The following is a 20,047-nucleotide window of genomic DNA, read 5'->3' as shown; positions in this document are numbered from 1 at the left end:
TTTTACTTGATATCGTTCACACTCAGTGAGGTGTTGATAATGGCGCCTCTACCGCCTTAAAGACATTCTTCACTAACATCAACTCACCATGTCCAACCTCAATGGTAACTTACGCTCACGGCCGGCCGGGGTGGCCGAGCGGTTCTAGGTGCTACAGTCTGCAACCATGCGACCGCTACGGTGGCAGGTTCGGATCCTGCCTCGGGCATGGATGTGTGTGATGTCGTTAGGTTAGTTAGGTATAAGTAGTTATAAGTTCTAGGGGACTGATGACCACAGATGTTAAGTCCCATAGTGCTCAGAGCCATTTGAACCATTTTTTTGTAAAAAGTGTTGCTACCATCGGAGATGCATAGAGGGTGAGCAGCCGGCCGACATAGATTATTACAACATGCACCACTCTTTTGTACTTGCTAATTCTGGCAAACAAGAACATTTTGAAGTTTCCTCCACACTTGTACATTTTATGGATCTGAGCAACATTGGCTATTAGTGACATACAAAATGACAAAACAATTTTGAGTAACTCAGAATGTAATTCTATGGACGAAATATTTATTCCACATTTGTCACTCTTCCTCCATGGACCGAAATGCAAAACGCTACACCATGAATCAACAGTCCGATACTTACAAAACTTTTTGGAAATTTTAGAACGAATAAACTGTAGTTCCATTCGAGACTGATTTCCGTCGTCAACATCAGTGTCATGTATGCATAAATACACCATTGTGCTCGTTGTGGCATTGACGCGAACAAACTCCGAATGTCATTTTGTGGAATCTCTTGATCTGCTTGAAGACGTGCTGTACTAGTTCTTGAAAACTGGTAGATGAAATCTGGTATGAACGTATATGTCTTCACAACGTAACCTAGATATTCTTCAGAGGTGACAAATTAGGAAACCGGGCAGACCATGTAAGGACCTATCCGTCCCCCGAGGCGTTCCTTGTGCAGTGTGAGCTCCTGCATTTGCTTGCTGAAATGTGCAGCCTAGACATGAAGAGTGTCACAACAAGGTTTTCCAAATACTTTTGATAATACTATCAATAATTACCGAATCTGTATTGTTGTTATATCCAATAACTCCCCACCTCATGATTCATCGAGCTGGAGGACTATAGGTCTCGAGAATCACTTCGTCATGCAAACTTTCACTAGGTTGTCCACGGATAAGCTTTCGTCAATCTGGCTGCCGGAAACAGAAACGAAACGGATCACTGAACAGCACCAAATCTCGCTCAGCGATCTAGCTGACTCTCTCTCTACACCATGCAGGTCTCTGCCATTATCGATAAACGACGGATCACAACTCACAATCTCAATATGTATTCTAGTAATCTGTTCTCGATGGTTCGTGGCGACACTCAGACTAAGCCTGTAACCAGCGTGCGTATCCTAGCTGTGGTCATCCGTTTAGTCGCAGAACCCCTCGCCGACCGATACTACCATCTTCTTGTAATCCTTCGAGCCAACACCACATCCTGTTGTTTTAGTTCCCCTGGGGATGCTATATTGCGATCTCCACTTCAAAAGTTACATTAAGTTAGAAATATCCAATATCCGTCAAGAACTCACGCCATTCCCCATCGGTACGAATGGTTGTTTTCTGTACTGAAATTACTCAGTCAATAACGAAATTTTAATCGCCATCCCCCCCCCCCCAGAACTGTAATTACACTGAAGCGCCAAAGAAACTGGTATAGGCATGCGTATTCAAATACAGACATATGTAAACAGGCAGAGTACGGCGCTGTGGTCGGCCACGCCTATATAAGACAACAAGAGTCGGCACAGTTGTTACATCCGTTACTGCTGCTACAATGGCAAGTTATCAAGATTGAAGTGAGTTTGAACGTGGTGTTATAGTCTGCGCACGAGCAATGGGACACAGCATCTCCGAGCCAGCGATGAAGTGGGAATTTTCCCATACGACCATTGCACGAGTGTATCGTGAATATCAGGAATCCGGTAACGTCAAATCTCCGATATCGCTGTGACCGGAAAAAGATCCTGCAAAGACGGGACCAACGACGACTGAAGAGAATCGTTCAACGAGACGGAAGTGCAACTCTTCCGGAGATTGCTGCAGATTTCAATTCTGGGCAATCAACGAGTGTCAGCAGGCGAACCGTTCCACGAAACATCATCGATATGGGCTTTTAGAGCCATAGGCTCACTCGCGCACCCTTGCGACTGCCTTACTCCTCGCTTGGGCCCGTCAACACCGACATTGGGCTGTTGATGACTGGTAAGATATTGCCTGGTTGGAATAGTCTCGTTTCAAATTGTATCGAGTGGATGGACGTGTACCAATATGGAGACAACCCCTTGAATCCATGGACCTTGCATGTCAGCATGGGACTGTTAAAGCTGGTGGATGATCTGTAATGGTGTGGAGCGTGTGCAGTTGGAGTGATATGGGACCCCTGATAGTCTAGATACGACTCTGGCAGGTGACACGTACGTAAGCATCCTGTCTGATCATATGCATCTATTCATGTCCGTTGTGCGCTCCGACGGACTTGGGAAATTTCAGCAGGACGATGCGACACCCCGCACGTGCAGAACTGCTCCAGGAACACTCTTCTGAGTTTAAACACTTTCGCTGCATATGTCACTGTGTATGTAACAGGCCGGCGAGATGTCATCTCCTGGAAGAAAATAGGACCAAGAATGAAGGATCTTGTGAAACCGCACCGCACAGTTACATAGCCTTAGTGCAGTGGATGTTCCTGCACAATATGTGGCGGAGTAAAACCCCATATGCGACATTGCTGTGCATTCGTGGCAGCGTGTGGAGTAAATTGTGCCTCGTCCATCCACAGCCACACGTCATCCATTTTCATGCATGCCCATAATCGAAGGTCAGAGTCAGTCTGGAGGCTTCGTTTGATGCACATTCTGAATCTTCTAGGAATACTAGTATCACATGCAGCGCAAAATCTTTTAAACTGTTGACCAGGAGGGACACATTTCCTGTTGCACTGGCTGCAGAACATGAGGCATGTGCTGCACGGGCAGGTATAAGTACAGTAACTTCATCAACAATTGCCATAGGTTGGGTTGGGTTGTTTCGGGGAAAGAGACCAAACAGCGAGGTCATCGGTGTCATTGGATTAGGGAAAGTTGGGGAAGGAAGTCGGCCGTGCCCTTTCGAAGGAACCATCCCGGCATTTGCCTGGAGCGATTTAGTGAAATCAAGGAAAAAGTAAATCAGGACGGCTGGACGCGGGATTGAACCGTCGGCCTCCCGAATGCGAGTCCACTGTGCTAACCACTGCGCCACCTCGCTCGATAATTGCCATGGGAATGGGCCTCCTCCCTCATTGCTGCAGCACGTAATTCATCTATTTCTTAAGATTTCTTGTGCGTATTCTTTATCCTATTTAGTGATATGGGCTATCTTCGCAGCTGTTGTGTCAGGGGTATTCCCGCAATGCAGCACTGCTATTGCTGCCGTTTTGAGAATACAACTTTACCAGCACGGTCTTTCTTCTCTACATACACTTTGTTTACTCTAACAGTCACTTCAGAAAAGAAATCAACGCAAGTTGGCAAGCGACTAACTGTATACTCACGTCAAAACAGAAAATATTTCCCAGTTTGTCTGCTTACAGCGTCATATTTTCACCTGGTAGCAGAAAGCGGAACAATAATTCTTTTCGGTATATTTCGCCAGCGCGTCGATTAATGAACATACCTTCGACGTTTTAGCTTTCTGCGATGTATAGGAAAGGAGTAGATTGGAAAGAGAGACGACTGATACAGAATCTATATTTACACCAGAAAGTAAGGATAAGGATTGGAAATGAAATGTCAGAAGGAAGCAACATTGGACGAGGTGTTAGACAAAGTTGTTGCCTTTCCCCACTGTTTTTTAACGTATACCTTGAAGGGATCATTGCGAAAATGGGGAAAGAGGAATATGTATTGGTGGAAAGAGAATAGAGTGTATAAGATTTGCTGATGACATGGTATTAGTGACAGAAAGTGAGCGTACAGTGAATAACATGCTCAAAGATCTGAATGAAGCTTGTGTGGAATATGGGATGCAAATAAACACAGCAAAAACAAGGAGTCTGGTCATCAGTACAAGACGCAGACTGTCCAATATTAACATAGGACAATCTACCATTAGCCAAGTAAGTGAATTTAAATATCTCGGAAGAACAATAACTGAAGACTTAAGATGTCACCAGGGGATGAAAACTCGAATTGCCATAGCGAAGGAGGCATTCAACAGAAAGAGGAGTCTCTTATGTGGCAAATTAGATAAAGGACAAAGGAAAAGGATTGGGAAATATTTTGTCTGGAGTGTGGCACTATATGGGGCAGAAACATGGACACTGAGACGAGAGGATGAAAAAAGGTTAGAAGCATTTGAGATGTTGAAGTGGAGGAGAATGGAGAGAATAAGCTGGATGGAAAGAGTGAGTAATGAAAGAGTATTGGAAAGGGTTGGTGAGAGGAGATGTCTGCTGAAGGTTGTAAGAGAAAGGAAAAAGAAGTGGTTGGGATATTCATTGAGAAGGGAGTGCTTGCTAGTAGATGCTTTGGAAGGATTGGTTTGTGGGAGAAGACTGAGAGGAAGACGGAGATACAAGGTGATAGACGACATAAAGGGAAGAGGATATTATGCAGACCTGAAGAGGATGGCAGAAGACCGGACAGCATGGAGAACTACCATGTGAAAACCTGCCTTTAGGCAGAACACTGATGATGATGATGATGATGATGATGTATACAGTCCGTACTACAGCACTCGTAGCACCGTCAGTTTTCCATAACCACCCAGTAGAAAATCAAAGCATGTAAGTTTCTAGACGGAGTATTTTTCTCATGCCCGTTTATCTCAAAAATCGCTATGCTCGCCTCCAGAAAAGTTATTTTTTCAGTAACCCTAGTACACCTGCGCTGACGCCCGTGGATGCACAGCGCTCCATGTGCCGGGGATAGCACGACCGGCGCCTGGCCGGCCCGGTGGCACCTTCAGGAAGAGCTATTAGCGTAATGCGCAGTGTCCACCGCCAGATTACAAGGGCGGCGCGCAACCCGGCAACGCGACCTGCGCGCGAGCTGTAATCAGGCAATTACCCCGCGACCCGGCGAGCACGTCACACGCCAGGGCCCGCCCGTCTATCTGGAGGGCGCAGCGGCCAACTGCAGGCGAGACGACAAAACAGCTCGTGGCGCTGTGGGCCTACTTCCACGAGGCCGTGCCTCGCAGGCTCCCCCTATTGTGTTTACTTGTTTTTGTCTCCGGCGACCTTTTCTCCGTTGTTGTTTTATGTTTGAAGATTCGACTCGCGTCACGTTTCGTCGCTCTCATTCGCACTGTTGGTCCACTTTTTCTTTTTTTGTTTGCTGCTGTCCCCGCTTTCTTTCTCCTCTCTAAAGAAAAGCTATTGCACATTTTCTGGCGACAACTCGTTCGGGACGCATCTAGGCTAGCACGCGCCGCATTCGTGTGGATTACGACGTGATTCCGAGGTACAGAATTCGCTCGCAGACAAACGTGTACTCCATTTAAAAGCGCTGCAGTGTCAGATGTGACCATCGAGATTGTCTGCGTACGGAAGAGGACGTTACACGAAGGCGAACTACGTAATTTTCTGTACAGTGGTGTACCGTGATTCAATGGTCAAGTCTGATGATTAATACTGAAGTCAAATAGCGTGCCTAGAGATATTAAAGAATTATATGGTTTGCACCGTCCAATCTACCCTTTAAAATTGGTCTCTCTCAATCTACATAACTTGTGTAGGTGTCTTGTACGATCACACGGACGAAATGAATTCGAGCCTCGACTCCAATTCCCACAGTGGTACATTCCAACTGTAAGAAGGCTGTTTAGGTTTTTATGTTGGTAACGTCACGCAGCGCTCTGTATGAAAATCACTGACTGCGCTGTGCGCAGTCTTAATTTTTGTGGCTGGTTGGCATTGTTGGAATATTGACCATTGTAGTGTTGGGCAGTTGGATGTGAACAGCGCGTAGCGCTGCGCAGTTGGAGGTGAGCCGCGAGCAGTGTTGGGTGTGGGGATGGAGATGGCGGAGTTTTGAGAGCGGATGATCTGGACGTGTGTTCATCAGAAAGAGTAAATTTGTAAGACTGGATATCATGAACTGATATATACATATTGATTTTTGAACACTATTAAAGTAAATACATTGTTTGTTCTCTATCAAAATCTTTCATTTGCTAAGTATGCCTATCAGTAGTTAGTGCCTTCAGTAGTGAGAATCTTTTATGTAGCTGGCAGTATTGGCGCTCGCTGTATTGTAGTAGTTCGAGTATCAAAGATTTTTGTGAGGTAAGTGATTCATGATAGGTATAGGTTATTGACAGTCAGGGCCATTCTTTTGTAGGGATTATAGAAAGATTGCGTTGCGCTAAAAATATTGTATGTCAGTTTAGTGAATTTCTGAGTACGTTCAGTTTTGCTCAGATGGTTGAAAATCAAATAACGTAGAGGTTTACCAGCACAGTAATTCACTAATTTATCTAAGGGGATGTTTCAAAACACACATTACATAATGACTTTGAAAATGCTGCAAATGAATGCAATGTGAAGAAACCTTGCAAGGGTTGAACTTATAACAAGGACTGAAGTGGGAATAGAGACGTAGTGTATCTAGGAAGCAACAAATATGTTAAGGGGAAAACCTATTGATAAAATCTGGTTCACTCTGGTTTACGAGACATGCAGATGATGCGGGACTACAAGGTTTTAGACATAATTCAGGAACATGACATGTTAGGGCCGGTGTCTATTACCACAGACATCGCACTATCATAAAGAAAAATTGTGCATAAAATTTCCAAGTGAGCAGTCCACTCTGGATTGAGCAGCAGCGGTTACAATATAATTACATTCACGGTTTACTATAGAATTAATAGCAATCAAATTCTAATTACGGTACAAAGAGATAAGAAATGAAATTGGATAAATTCTGAAGAGCAGTGCCAAATGCCAATATAATATCAGAAAGTATCGACCTGAGACCTCAGGCATTACAAAAAATAAAGATAACGTGTAACTTGAATGTGCCATTAAAGATACTGTGGTCAGCAGAGGTGACGGACATTAGACGATGTGCAAGGTGAGCCAGAAGGGACTCACAGAGGGACTTCACGCAGCATTAAAAGTAGCCCGACTGGCACAATATAAAAATCCCAAGTGCCAATTTGATAAGCACAAATATGGGTAGTGGGAAAGCTAAATAACAAACCAGTCAAAACGCCAAAAGGCCGATGTATGGCGTAAACCGTAGACAGTACGTTAGTCAATACTTCATTCGTTTTACGCGTAATGAAAACTGGAGATGTGTCGATGACGGGTGCATGAAGAGAATCAGTAGAACAGCTCCTTGGCACACTGCTCTCGAATAATGATCACAATAATAACGAACTTCATGGGCTACTTAGATATCCGCTAGATAATGAATACACCGATACTTCGATAAATACTTCGTTTGCTGAAGAATTAGCCCTTGCCATGACGAAATTGGAAAATGGGAAAGCTGCAGGATAAGATAATATTCGCGCTGAAACTCTGATACAAGTAAAGGTACGATCTGTTCCATTCCTAACAAACCGATTAAACGATTCTTGAAAGTCTGTAGGGTGACTGCCACCCGGCCATTACGAGAACCTGTAGTCATAAAAAAGTTGAAAGATAATGATTTGGATAATACAGACCAATCTGTCTCATTAACACTCTTGGAAACCCAGAATGAGATTTTCACTCTGCAGTGGAGTTGGTGGCAGGTTAAAACTATGTGCCAGACCGAGACTCGAACTCGAAACTTTTTCCTGTCATGGGAAAGTGCATTACCAACCGAGCTACTCAAGCACGACTCACGACTCGTCCTCACAGCTTCAATTCGGTCAATATCTCGTCTCCGACCTGCAGAATTTTACAGAAGCTCTTCTGCGAACCTTGCAGAACTAGCATTCCCGGAAGAAAGTATACTGCGGAGACATGGCTTAACCGCAGCCTGGGGGCCGTTTGAAGAATGAGATTTTCACTTTGCAGCGGTGTGTGTGCTGATACAAAACTTCCTAAAAGGTTGAAACTATAGGTTTTTGACACTTGGAAATGTTCAGAAAAGATTCTTCTGTGACAGGCTACACTCCCACAGTGAGCTTCACAGACTTAATCAGTGGCAGTTTGGCTTCGGGAAAGGGACATATATTGAAGATACATTTAACAAAGCTATCGAAACAATAGACTCGTGTAACAAAAACAAATGGATTTCAACATTAACTGGTGTCACGGGAGCATTTGGTAATGTACGGTTTCCGCTGTTTACGCGGATGCGTGAGCTACAGGCATCGTAGTATCTGTACTACAGCTTCATGCGACTCTTATAGGGATAGTGTTGTGAAATGGTCAGCTGACACACAGAAAGCAATAAGGACAACTACTAAAGGGTGCCCACAGGGCTCGATTTGCTGTCTAGTATTGTAGGATTTGACATTGGAACTTTTCTTGGCCCAACGAGCATGTAGATGACAACACTGTATTGGCTATAGTGTCGGGGAATCCAAGATCTGAGCTGAAGCAAATGCCGAATGGGGCTCACCATAGAAAGCAGTAATTGTGCATCAACTAAAAATTAACTATTGCCATACTGAAAGCTATATGCTTACTCTTAAAACGTCAACTTTCTTTACCTAGAATGCTGCAGTTAAATTACAAAACATCACTATCACCACAAAAACAGTCAAATGATACCTTGCGGTCCATCACATATCCAGCGATCACAGGCGCTGGAGAGGAGGCAAGCGCTGCTTCCACAGCTGGCCTCCATTCCTTTCTGTTTTGTGCTCGGTTTCCCCAGATGTCTTCAACCCGCAGGGCAGCCAGGTCCTTTGCCTGGTCGTCTTTCCAGCGCTGCCTGTAGTTGCCTTATGGGGCGTCATGTGTTTGGTTTCCTCTCAAGTGCTTTCTTCTCCTGCCTTCCTTGTGGCATACGATCGGTCTACTGGATTATTTGCTCTTCATACTTCTGTAGGATTGTTGGTTGTTGCATCAAGTGGCGCATTTCCTCGTTTTCCACCTTCTCCATTCCCCTTTATCAAAGATTTGTCCCCATATCTTCCTCATAACTCTTCTTTCAAATATTAACGGTTTTTGCTTTTTCTCGTTTAGTCACGCTCCAGGTTTCTGAACCGCACACAGCTCCTGAGCATATCACTGTGTTATAGATTATCATTTTATTTTTCGCTGATATCGACTTTGAGCCGAGCGTCACACTGATAGAATACATGCATTTCATTCCCATTGCTATTTTTTCCTTTATGTATATACTTACGCTGTTATCACTAATAAATCAACGTCCCAAGTACTTGAAGTGGTGCACTCCCTTGAACTTTGTGTCTTCTATGTCAAGAATTCTTCCTGCTCTTGTCTTCCTCCTCACTGCATCAACTCCGTTTTTTCTTGATTCACCTTTAGCTCAACCTTCTGTGTGTTGCTGTCCTTTTTCCGGTGCCTTCCTCTCAACGCATGGTTCGATTTGCTTAGTAATATTATATCATCTGGATATGCGAGGCAATTGAAATTACATCTGTGCTCCAAACCACTCTTCTTGCCTACATTAGCTTATTATTTTGTCTAATATGATACTGAACGGAATATGTGACTGATTATTCCCTTGTCTGAGACCTGTCTCAATCTCGAAGGTATCTAATGTAACCCCTTGGAAACGCACAGCTGCTCTTGTCCCATCCGTACAAATTTGCAACATTCTCAGTAGCCTGCCTGGTAGTCTAAAGTTTTTCTCTTCCTGTGGTTGCTGTCGTATGTACGTTGAAAATCGACGAGCAGAATGTAGATATCTTTATCGTATTCCCACTGTTATAGATGAGTTGCCTTAGAATGAGAATGAGTTCTATATCGATCGGCTTGGTCTAAAGCCACCTTGGAGTCCCTCATAATGAAAAACCTAGCTCTGCATACACATTCATACAAATGCACACAAAGCAAGCAACGTTATGTGCAGAACTGTCCGCACTCCGACAGATAATTACAAACTACAGTTGCAGTCAGTGAAAACCAATCAAAATGACTCTTTCAAAATGCCACGGCCATCCTAGACTTTATAACTTATGTCTGGGCGCACGAACTTCAGTGCTTGCGGAACAGGCTAATCTAACGACGCCCAGAGTTTTCTCCTCAACCCAAAATGACTGACATGAATCCTATCGAATATTTATGTGACGTAACCGATAGGTCAGGTCGTGCACAACATGTTGCACAGGCAACACTTTGGCAGTTATGGACCGCTATAGATGCAGCATGGATCAGTACTTCCGCAGGGGACTTCCAACGACTTGTTGAGTCCCTGTCACTTCGAGTTGGGGCACTACTCCGGGCAAGAGGAAGTCTGACACGATACCGGCAGATATCCCATGCGTTTTGTCTACATCTACATCTACATCTAAATCTACATTTATACTCCACAAACCACCCAACGGTGTGTGGCGGAGGGCACTTTACGTGCCACTGCCATTACCTCCCCTTCCTGTTCCAGTCGCGTATGGTTCGCGGGAAGAACGGCTGCCGGAAAGCTTACGTGCGCGCTCGAATCTCTCTAATTTTACATTCGTGATCTCCTCGGCAGGTATAAGTAGGGGGAAGCAATATATTCGATACCTCATCCAGAAACGCACCCTCTCGAAACCTGGAGAGCAAGCTACACCGCGATGCAGAGCGCCTCTCTTGCAGAGTCTGCCACTTGAGTTTGCTAAACATCTCCGTGACGCCATCACGCTTGCCAAATAACCCTGTGACGAAACGCACCGCTCTTCTTTGGATCTTCTCTATCTCTTCTGTCAACCCGACCTGGTACGGATCTCACACTGATGAGCAGTAGTCGAGTATAGGTAGAACGAGTGTTTTGTAAGCCACCTCCTTTGTTGATGGACTACATTTTCTAAGGACTCTCCCAATGAATCTCCACCTGGCATCAGCCTTACCAACAATTAATTTTATATGATCACTCCTCTTCAAATCGTTCCGTACGCATCCTCCCAGATATTTTACAGAAGTAACTGCTAACAGTGTTTGTTCCGCTGTCATATCACCATACAATAAAGGATCCTTCTTTCTATGTATTCACAATACATTACATTTGCCTATGTTAAGGGTCAGATGCCACTCCCTGCACCAAGTGCCTATACGCTGCAGACCTTCCTGCATTTCGCTGCAATTTTCTAATGCTGCAACTTCTCTGTAAACTACAGCATCATCCGCGAAAAGCCGCATGGAACTTCCAACACTATCTTGTCACCTTAGCGTATGTCTCTGGGTCCACGTCTAGAGCGATAATAGGAATAATCAACCTATATATTTCTTCCTCCCACGTACGTCTAGAGGATAAACAATCAAGCTAAAATTAGAGAGACTCGAGCTCACACGGAGAGTAATCAAGAACCGCATCATCCGCTACTGAAACCGGAAGGGGTAACCCTTCAATTTACAGGAGCAGACCAACGCCGGATACAGAATTAATTATTAGCCTTCATATGTGTCAGATCGTTATTGGCGATTATACTTTACCATTGCAACATGAAGCTGGTGCCCTACGGAATATTATCAATGTAGAGAATAATATCAAGGTGTGGATAAAATACGAATAACGCAGATTTTCATTAGGTCAGAGGAGAGAATTGGTAACAGATTCGTGTGGACTGTAGTATATGAAAGTGGATTTGGAAATTAAGATGGAGTCCATGACAGTGGTAATATAGGAATAGCAGCCGTCAGGCGCCTGCCATGTGATTGAATCGCACAGGCACCAGTGTTGGAAACGGGGAACGCGTGCGCATGGGGTAGTGTGAGAGCATATCACACATGCAGAGATAATTACGGCACCGGGAAGAGCGGGGGACTGTTTTGCCGGCGGGCGCGCGGGCCCCCTTTCGCATGCGACGCGGGGAGCAGAGCAGAGTAGTGTAGTGTAGCGCAGTGTAGCGGCGGAGTGGCGGAGCTTTTGTGCCGCCGCCGCCGTCTGCAATCGGAAGCGCGAGGCGGCACCACGTGCTCGCTCTTAGCGTAATTGTGGCAATCAGCGGCCGCTAATGGTGTCCTGCCCTCGAGGACCATTGTGTGCGTTGCCGAGTTCTGCCGCGAGGAACAGCGACAGCCCCGAAACGCTGCACCGCGTCTGGACACGTCATTTGGAAGCCAGCAGCGCAACACCCGCTCTGCCGAGTGCCGCTCGAGTGCTGGCAGCTGCGCTCCAGTACCTGGACTAGACCTCCACTCTAAACCAACCAGCCACCTCCACCTATTAGACGTCTACCAGAGCGTCCGCGAGAGATTCAAATTACCAACTGGCCGAACACAACGGTTCAATCCGTCTGCCGTCCTGGAAAATGGTAACATCCTAATGCAGTCTATACTCACCTAGACAAGCGTCATCTGGGCTTGTATATTCATAACAGTTAATAATTTCACCAAGTCCTTTTTGCTCGCTGTAGGTTTTCTTTGTATTTATACACTACTGACCATTAAAATTGCTACACCACGAAGATGACGTGCTACAGACGCGAAATTTAACCAGCAAGAAGAAGATGCTGTCATATGCAAATGATTAGCTTTTCAGATCATTCACAAAAGGTTGGCACCGGTGGCGATACCTATAACGTGCTGACATAACGAAAGTTTCTAACCGATTTCTCATACACAAACAGCAGTTGACCGGCGTTGCCTGGTGAAACGTTGTTGTAATGCCTCGTGTAAGGAGGAGAAATGCGTACCATCACGTTTCCGACTTTGATAAAGGTCGGATTGTAGCCCATCGCGATTGCGGTTTATCGTATCGCGACATTGCTGCTCGCGTTGGACGAGATCCAATGACTTTTAGAATATGGAATCGGTGGGTTCAGGAAGGTAATACGGAATGCCGTACTGGATCCCAACGGCCTCGTATAACTAGCAGTCGAGATGACAGGCATCTTATCCGCAGGGCTGTAACAGATCGTGCAGCCACGTCTCGATCCCTGAGTCAACAGGTGAGGACGTTTACAAGACAACAACCATCAGCACGAACAATTCGACGACGTTTGCAGCAGCATGGTCTATCAGCTCGGAGACCATGGCTGCGGTTACCATTGACGCTGCATCACTGACAGGAGTGCCTGAGATGGTGTACTCAACGGCGAACCTGGGTGCAGGAATGGCAAAACGTCATTTTTTCGGATGAATCCAGGATCTGTTTACAACATCATGATGGTCGCATCCGTGTTTGGTAACATCGCGGTGAACGCACGTTGGAAGCGTGTATTGGTCATCGCCATACTGGCGTATCACCCGGCGTGATGGTATGGGATGCCATTGGTTACACGCCTCGGTCACCTCTTGTTCGCATTGACGGCACTTTGAACGGTGGACGCTACGAATCAGATGTGTTACGACCCGGGGCTCTACCCTTCATTCGATCCCAGCGGAACCCTACTTTTCAGCAGGATAATGCACGACCGCATGTTGCTGGTCCTGTACGGGGCTTTCTGGATACAGAAAATGTTCGACTGCTGCCCTGGCCAGCACATTCTCCATATTTCTCATCAATTGAAATCGTCTGGTCAATGGTGGCCGAGCAACTGGCTCGTCACAATACGCCAGTCACTACTCTGATTAACTGTGGTATGGTGTTGAAGCTGAATGGGCAGCTGTACCTGTACACGCCATCCAAGCTCTGTTTCACTCAATGCTCAGACGTATCAAGGCCGTTATTACGGCCAGAGGTGGTTCTTCTGGGTACTGATTTCTCAGGCCTTATGCACCCAAATTGCGTGAAAATGTAATCACGTCAGTTCTACAATCATATATCTGTCCAATAAATATCCGTTTGTCATCTGTATTTCTTCTTGTTGTAGTAATTTGAATGGCCAGTAGTGTACAGTTACGTGGGGTCCACAGGTTTTTATGGTTTGACAGATTTATTTTTACTTAAAATTGTGTCTGCATACCCTTCTTGTCGCCACCATAAACCAAAGGACGGAACTCATATCAGCCATCTCTCTTTGAATCGTGTACCTTTGAATCGTGTACCAGAATATTTTGACCGTGGAAAACCACCAAGGGCCATATTCCGGCTGCTTGGGCTACCAACGAATTCGACTGGAGTCTGGCTCACAACCCTCTTTGATGAAATACTGTGCATTGCAAAGCTGCATAAATTTTGGTCAAAAGCTTAACCATCATGAACACATTCTTCGAATAAGTTATTCTAACCAATGAATTATTTACTCAAAAGTAAACAATTAATTACAGCTGTGGACTTAAGGTGTGCACTAGAATTTACATATGTTTAAACAACATATGTAAAACAAAAGTAATATCCAACAAATGGGTCCCAGCTGGAGATGTGAAAGTCAAGGACAGTCTACTAGAAAAGGTCAGTGAATATGTCTACCTTGGCCAGATTATAAATATGAAGGGAGACATAAGACCAGAAATCTATCGACGCATCAAGCTTGGCTGGCAAGCATTTGGGAAGAATTCAAAAGTATTCAGATCAAAAATGCCAGTAAATCTGAAGAAAGCAGTATTTGATCAATGCATTCATCCTGTGATGACGTACGGATGCGAGACATGGACACTGAACTCATTCACAAAAGGGAAACTTAGGACAGCACAGAGAGCCATGGAGAGATCAATGCTGGGCTATACAAGAAAGGACAGGAAAAGGGCAGATGACATCCGGTCTGTGACGAAGGTTAATGACATCTTAGAGAGAGTAGGTTCCTTGAAATGGCAGTGGGCTGGCCACGTCGCAAGAAGAAAAGACAACAGATGGACAAAGTTAGTACTGGAGTGGAGTCCGAGGGAGCACCGGAGGCCTAGAGGAAGACCACCAGACAGATGGGACAAAGACATCAAGAAGATCGCTGGTAACACCTGGCAGAGAACTACCCAAGACCGTCCCACTTGGAGAAGACTTCTGAAAGCCTACCTGAATCCACGACTCGAAGAGGCCACATCATCTAATGATTGAATTGGCTGATGATGATGATGATGATGATGATGAAACGACATAAACTAATTTTAGCGTCTTCTTGCAGGGCACGTTTTTCTTTTTTGTTCTGTAGTGTTTCAACGGGAAACACCAGAACTGCAACATCTTCACATGCATCCTAAAAGACGAAATTAACGTGCAATAATACGACGGATTTGTTCAAATTGTTGGAGATGAAGGTCATTTGTCCGATCCTTTGTTAACTAAACGTCATACATAATTAAATTAGACGTGAAATGCAAACCAGATCATTTTCTTCGCTTTCAGTTACCGAAAAAAATCCAAATTTGCTCCAAGCATTAGCTGTTTTCATTGCACTGCCGTATGTGAGCCACAACAGTCTTCATCTTAAATCTAAATTCTTTGTAATTTTTCACGATTTTTCCAACTACCTTGAAAGCAAGTTCGTTAATCCAGGAGTAAGATTAATCAAATTCCTCATTTTCTCATCGGTATTGTTGTGTGTACAACTACTCCACGTATTACAGAAAATCAATACCAACCATTCCGTAAATTCTTCCATAACCTGATACTGTCATGCTCTGCTGCTTCTGCACTAAAATATCCCTCAAACCCCACCGACTCCTCACCCATTATCAAGTAGTTCCCACTTCACACATTGAAGCCCGTCTTCATCTGTATCAGCACGAGGAAATATAAATGGTGCATTACTTTCCTTCCCCACATCAGGGACCTTGAACTGTGTTCCTACTCCCGAAGGTTCATCCAGGATTCATGTCTAAACCACCTCTGTACACTTCTCTTTCCGATAGATCCTTCAGAACATAACTCCACGCAAAACATATATTCCACCGACGTGCCACACAATGCATAGAACATTTTTTTCACCCTACACTTCCTTTTCTCCAAGCTTCAAAATCCCTCCAGAAAATTCAACACGAACTAACACTCATAATTCTCTCCCATCACCTGAATCATGGAATGCAGAATGTCCATTCTAAAAGAACGTTGAAACTGAGTATCAAATACCAGTCACAGCATTGAAAAACCACTAACGTTCTAATGGGGATTTTATGATGCAAAACGCTGACATTACATGTGTTCACTTCACTACATACAGTGAGTCAGGCTCCCCCTAAAGAAATTATAAACAAAGGTGCCACGTAACCCTCTACCGCATCATTCAGAAACCGTCACCAGAAATGTCCTAGAGAACTCAAAACATTTAGGTTGTTGCGAAACATAAATTCTGTAAGTATAAAGTTGCAGATTCAACTTAATAACTTTATGACACAAAGACGTTTTAGTTTCCGCTTGCACAGCTAACAAGCGCTGCGAGTTTGCCGTACTTCTTTCGGGTGCATAGCTTCCGCGGCGGGAGTCAATCTTATTAAAATCTGTCTGGCTGTAGCGCTGCGGCACCTCATAAAATAGTTAAAATTTAGAAATTAATGACGTTTTAGCTATTTAGCAGTGGCCTTACTTGGAGCATAGATCCGTATGAGGTGCGGGTCGGATTAAGTCCACAGTCCTTTCGAATATGAGTCCAGTGTCCTGCCACTGCACAGCCTGCCTCGATCATAAGCAACGAGTTCATGAGCTTGAACCAACAGTTTAGTTCTGCAAATAAATTAAACAGCACAGTACTGCGATATAATTTTCACCTATGATACCTCTTTCATTTTCGATACTGTTTCCTTCTGCCAGAACAGTGATATCTGCAGTAGTGAAGGTCTGTGCGCTACATTGGAGTCGAACGGAAGTGCTGGATATTAGTACACTGTTGTTTCCCGTTTCGTCCATAGGCAGAAGGTAACGTTTCGCTGCTCATGATTCCAGTATACTTCCCAATACTGTCTTGATGCACAAATAATAGTTGATCCTATGAGCCTGAAGGATTGGAAACTGAAGCACCTTCACCAATGCGTTGCGACAATAGCAATGTTACGATTATTTTTCCCACGATAAACGAAGGTGAAACTCAAGAAGTTATTACTCCTGGCCACTACCATCAAGGGGTGCTTCAAAAAAGTACACGACGGTGTCATTTTTGTGTATATCTTTTGAACTCACGTGACAGTCATTACTTCAAAGCTCCCGTGTGTTTTCTCTAATTATTGTATTTTATATTGAGGGCTATATGAAGGGCTTATTTCAATAGTGGTACAAGTCCATTTTTGTTCATTCATATTCAAGTATACACAGGGTGAGTCACCTAACGTTACCACTGGATATATATCGTAAACCACATCAAATACTGACGAACTGATTCCACAGACCGAACGTGAGGAGAGGGGCTAGTGTAATTGTTTAATACAAACCATACAAAAATGCACGGAAGTATGTTTTTTAACACAAACCTACGTTTTTTTTAAAATGGAACCACGTTAGTTTTGTTAGCACATCTGATCATATAAACAAATAAGTAATCAGTGCCGTTTGTTGCATTGTAAAATGTTAGTTACATCCGGAGATATTGTAACCTAAAGTTGACGCTTGAAACCTCCGACGTTCAGTTGCGTGTTGTAACAAACACGGGCCACGGTCGGCGAGCAGCATCTGCAGGGACATGTTTACGATGACGACCGTGTTTACGACGTATGTGGTATCAGCATGATGGTGCACCTGCACATTCCGCAATTAACACTAGGCTGACCCTTGACAGGATGTTCGACGGGCGTTTCATAGGACGTGGAAGACGCATAAATTGGCCAGCCCGTTCTCCTGATCTTACCCCTCTGGACTTCTTTCTGTGGGGTACGTTAAAGGAGAATGTGTACCGTGATGTGCCTACAACCCCAGAGGATATGAAACAACGTATTGTGGCAGCCTGCGGCGACATTACACCAGATGTACTACGGCGTGTACGACATTCATTTCGCCAGAGATTGCAATTGTGTGCAGCAAATGATGGCCACCACATTGAACATCTATTGGCCTGACATGTCGGGACACACTCTATTCCACTCCGTAATTGAAAACGGAAACCACGTGTGTACGTGTACATCACCCCTCATGGTAATGTATATGTGCGTCAGTGAGAAAGACCAATAAAAAGGTTTTAGCATGTGGACGTAATGTGCTGTTCCAGTCTCTTCTGTATCTAAGGTCCATCACCGTTCCCTTTGGATCCCTACGTAATTCGGTGCTCTCCGATACACACGATCGAACAGCGGAGGAGTGGTACTCAAGCGTCAACTTTAGGTTACAATATCTCCGGATATAATTAACATTTTACAATGCAACAAACGGCACTGATTACGTATTTGTTTATATATTCAGATGTGCTAACAAAACTAACGTGGTTCCATTTAAAAAAACGTAGGTTTGTTTTAAATAACATACTTCCGTGCATTTCTTTATGGCCTGTATTAACCAATTACACTAGCCCCTCTCCTCACGTTCGGTCTGTGGAATCGATTCGTCAGTATTTGATGTGGTTTACGAAATATATCCAGCGGTAATGTTAGGTGACTCACCCTGTGTACTTGAATATTTCTGCTATCTCAACTGCAGATTTTTCAGCGCTCATTTAACTTTAGGGCTCTGTATCTCAGAATGAATAAAAATGTACTTGTACCACTATTGAAATAAGCCCTTCATATAGTGACTTTAATGAAAAAAAATTATTATGTAAACTGAATGGATAAAAATTGGGAAGAAATGGCTTTAAATATGTTTGTTATTTACTCCTTCAGTACGAACTTTGTTGTAGAACCCCTTATTTACGTATGGTAATAAAAATTCATTTAGACAGAATTAAGCACATTTAAAATTACGTGAACTTTAGCAACCCTCTCATGCTGGTAAATTCAAACTTAACTGATTAATAACATTTATGACTTTGAAAATTATTTAAATTAAATTTTTTACGTATTTCGGCCTTGGCACACATTTTCTAAATGCAGTGGGTTTTTAAATACTTACTGAATTCTTTCCCGGCGTTAGCTATGGAACACAAGACTGTCTCTGTTAGCATAAAATGGTTAAATATTGTCAAGCCGACCTGAACGTTTAATTATCATTGACAAAACACACTTCACTATACGTTTAAGTTATTTGCTTTTCGAAATTGAAAGAACCAACAGATTAACAACTTCAACGTTAATTATCCGACTACGAATGCACAAATGTAAAACCAGTAATAATTCAGTCAGCCTCAGGATCGCTGTAAAAGAAAAATATTTCGTAATTCACTGCTAATTTTACCTGCTCCCGATTTACGGGTTTGGTTAATTTTATAGCGGAACAATTTTTTTAAATGTGCCACCACTGCAAATCGTTCGGTCGCGGTACAGCCCAGGAACACCAACGATAATCGCAAAAAGTGCTGAAAATTCTTTAAAGAAATATTATAGATGATATGGGCAAGCTAATTTACATTAGTAATACACAATTTTGATAAATTATAATGTATTTAGACCACAACAATGATTAAAGTTACACACCTTTATAATTTCTCCTCTAACGGCCGCTAAAGACAGATACAGACAAAAGAAGTCTACTCATGCATATAATGCTACGTCACAGGTTCCTCTCTCTCTCAGCTCTTGAGGAAGACGACAAAGAATGCACATTATGTAGTGCTATTTATACTACTGATGATTATTAATATCTCTTTGTAATCTTACAACATTATTTTCCTCTGAGGCTATATTTTACATTTTTTCATCGCAGATATTAACATATTTCGTAATTACATTATGAGTATAGAAATATTACAATCATAAATACATCGAGAATATTATTACAGAAAATATTACAATAATAACCAACGTCCTTTATACAAAATTAAATAATATTTTTTGTTAAGCAATTACAGTGCATACGAATTGCTTCATAGCGGCGTACATAGTACAATTAAACGTCATTTCAGTTTATTAACAGCGTGTGTGCTGCCAGGAAACGTTACATGACTCACCTTCCTAAGAAAAAAAGTGAAATTAGAATGTTGACAGATGAAGTCTGTTTCGAAGGATGTACACGTTACGTACACCTGTCAGAGGCCACCATTAGAATCAATGATTTACCGACAGGAGATGTATAGGTT

Source organism: Schistocerca americana, chromosome 1, assembly GCF_021461395.2.
Source record: "Schistocerca americana isolate TAMUIC-IGC-003095 chromosome 1, iqSchAmer2.1, whole genome shotgun sequence".
Lineage (NCBI taxonomy): Eukaryota > Metazoa > Arthropoda > Insecta > Orthoptera > Acrididae > Schistocerca > Schistocerca americana.
This window is presented reverse-complemented; position numbering follows the sequence as displayed.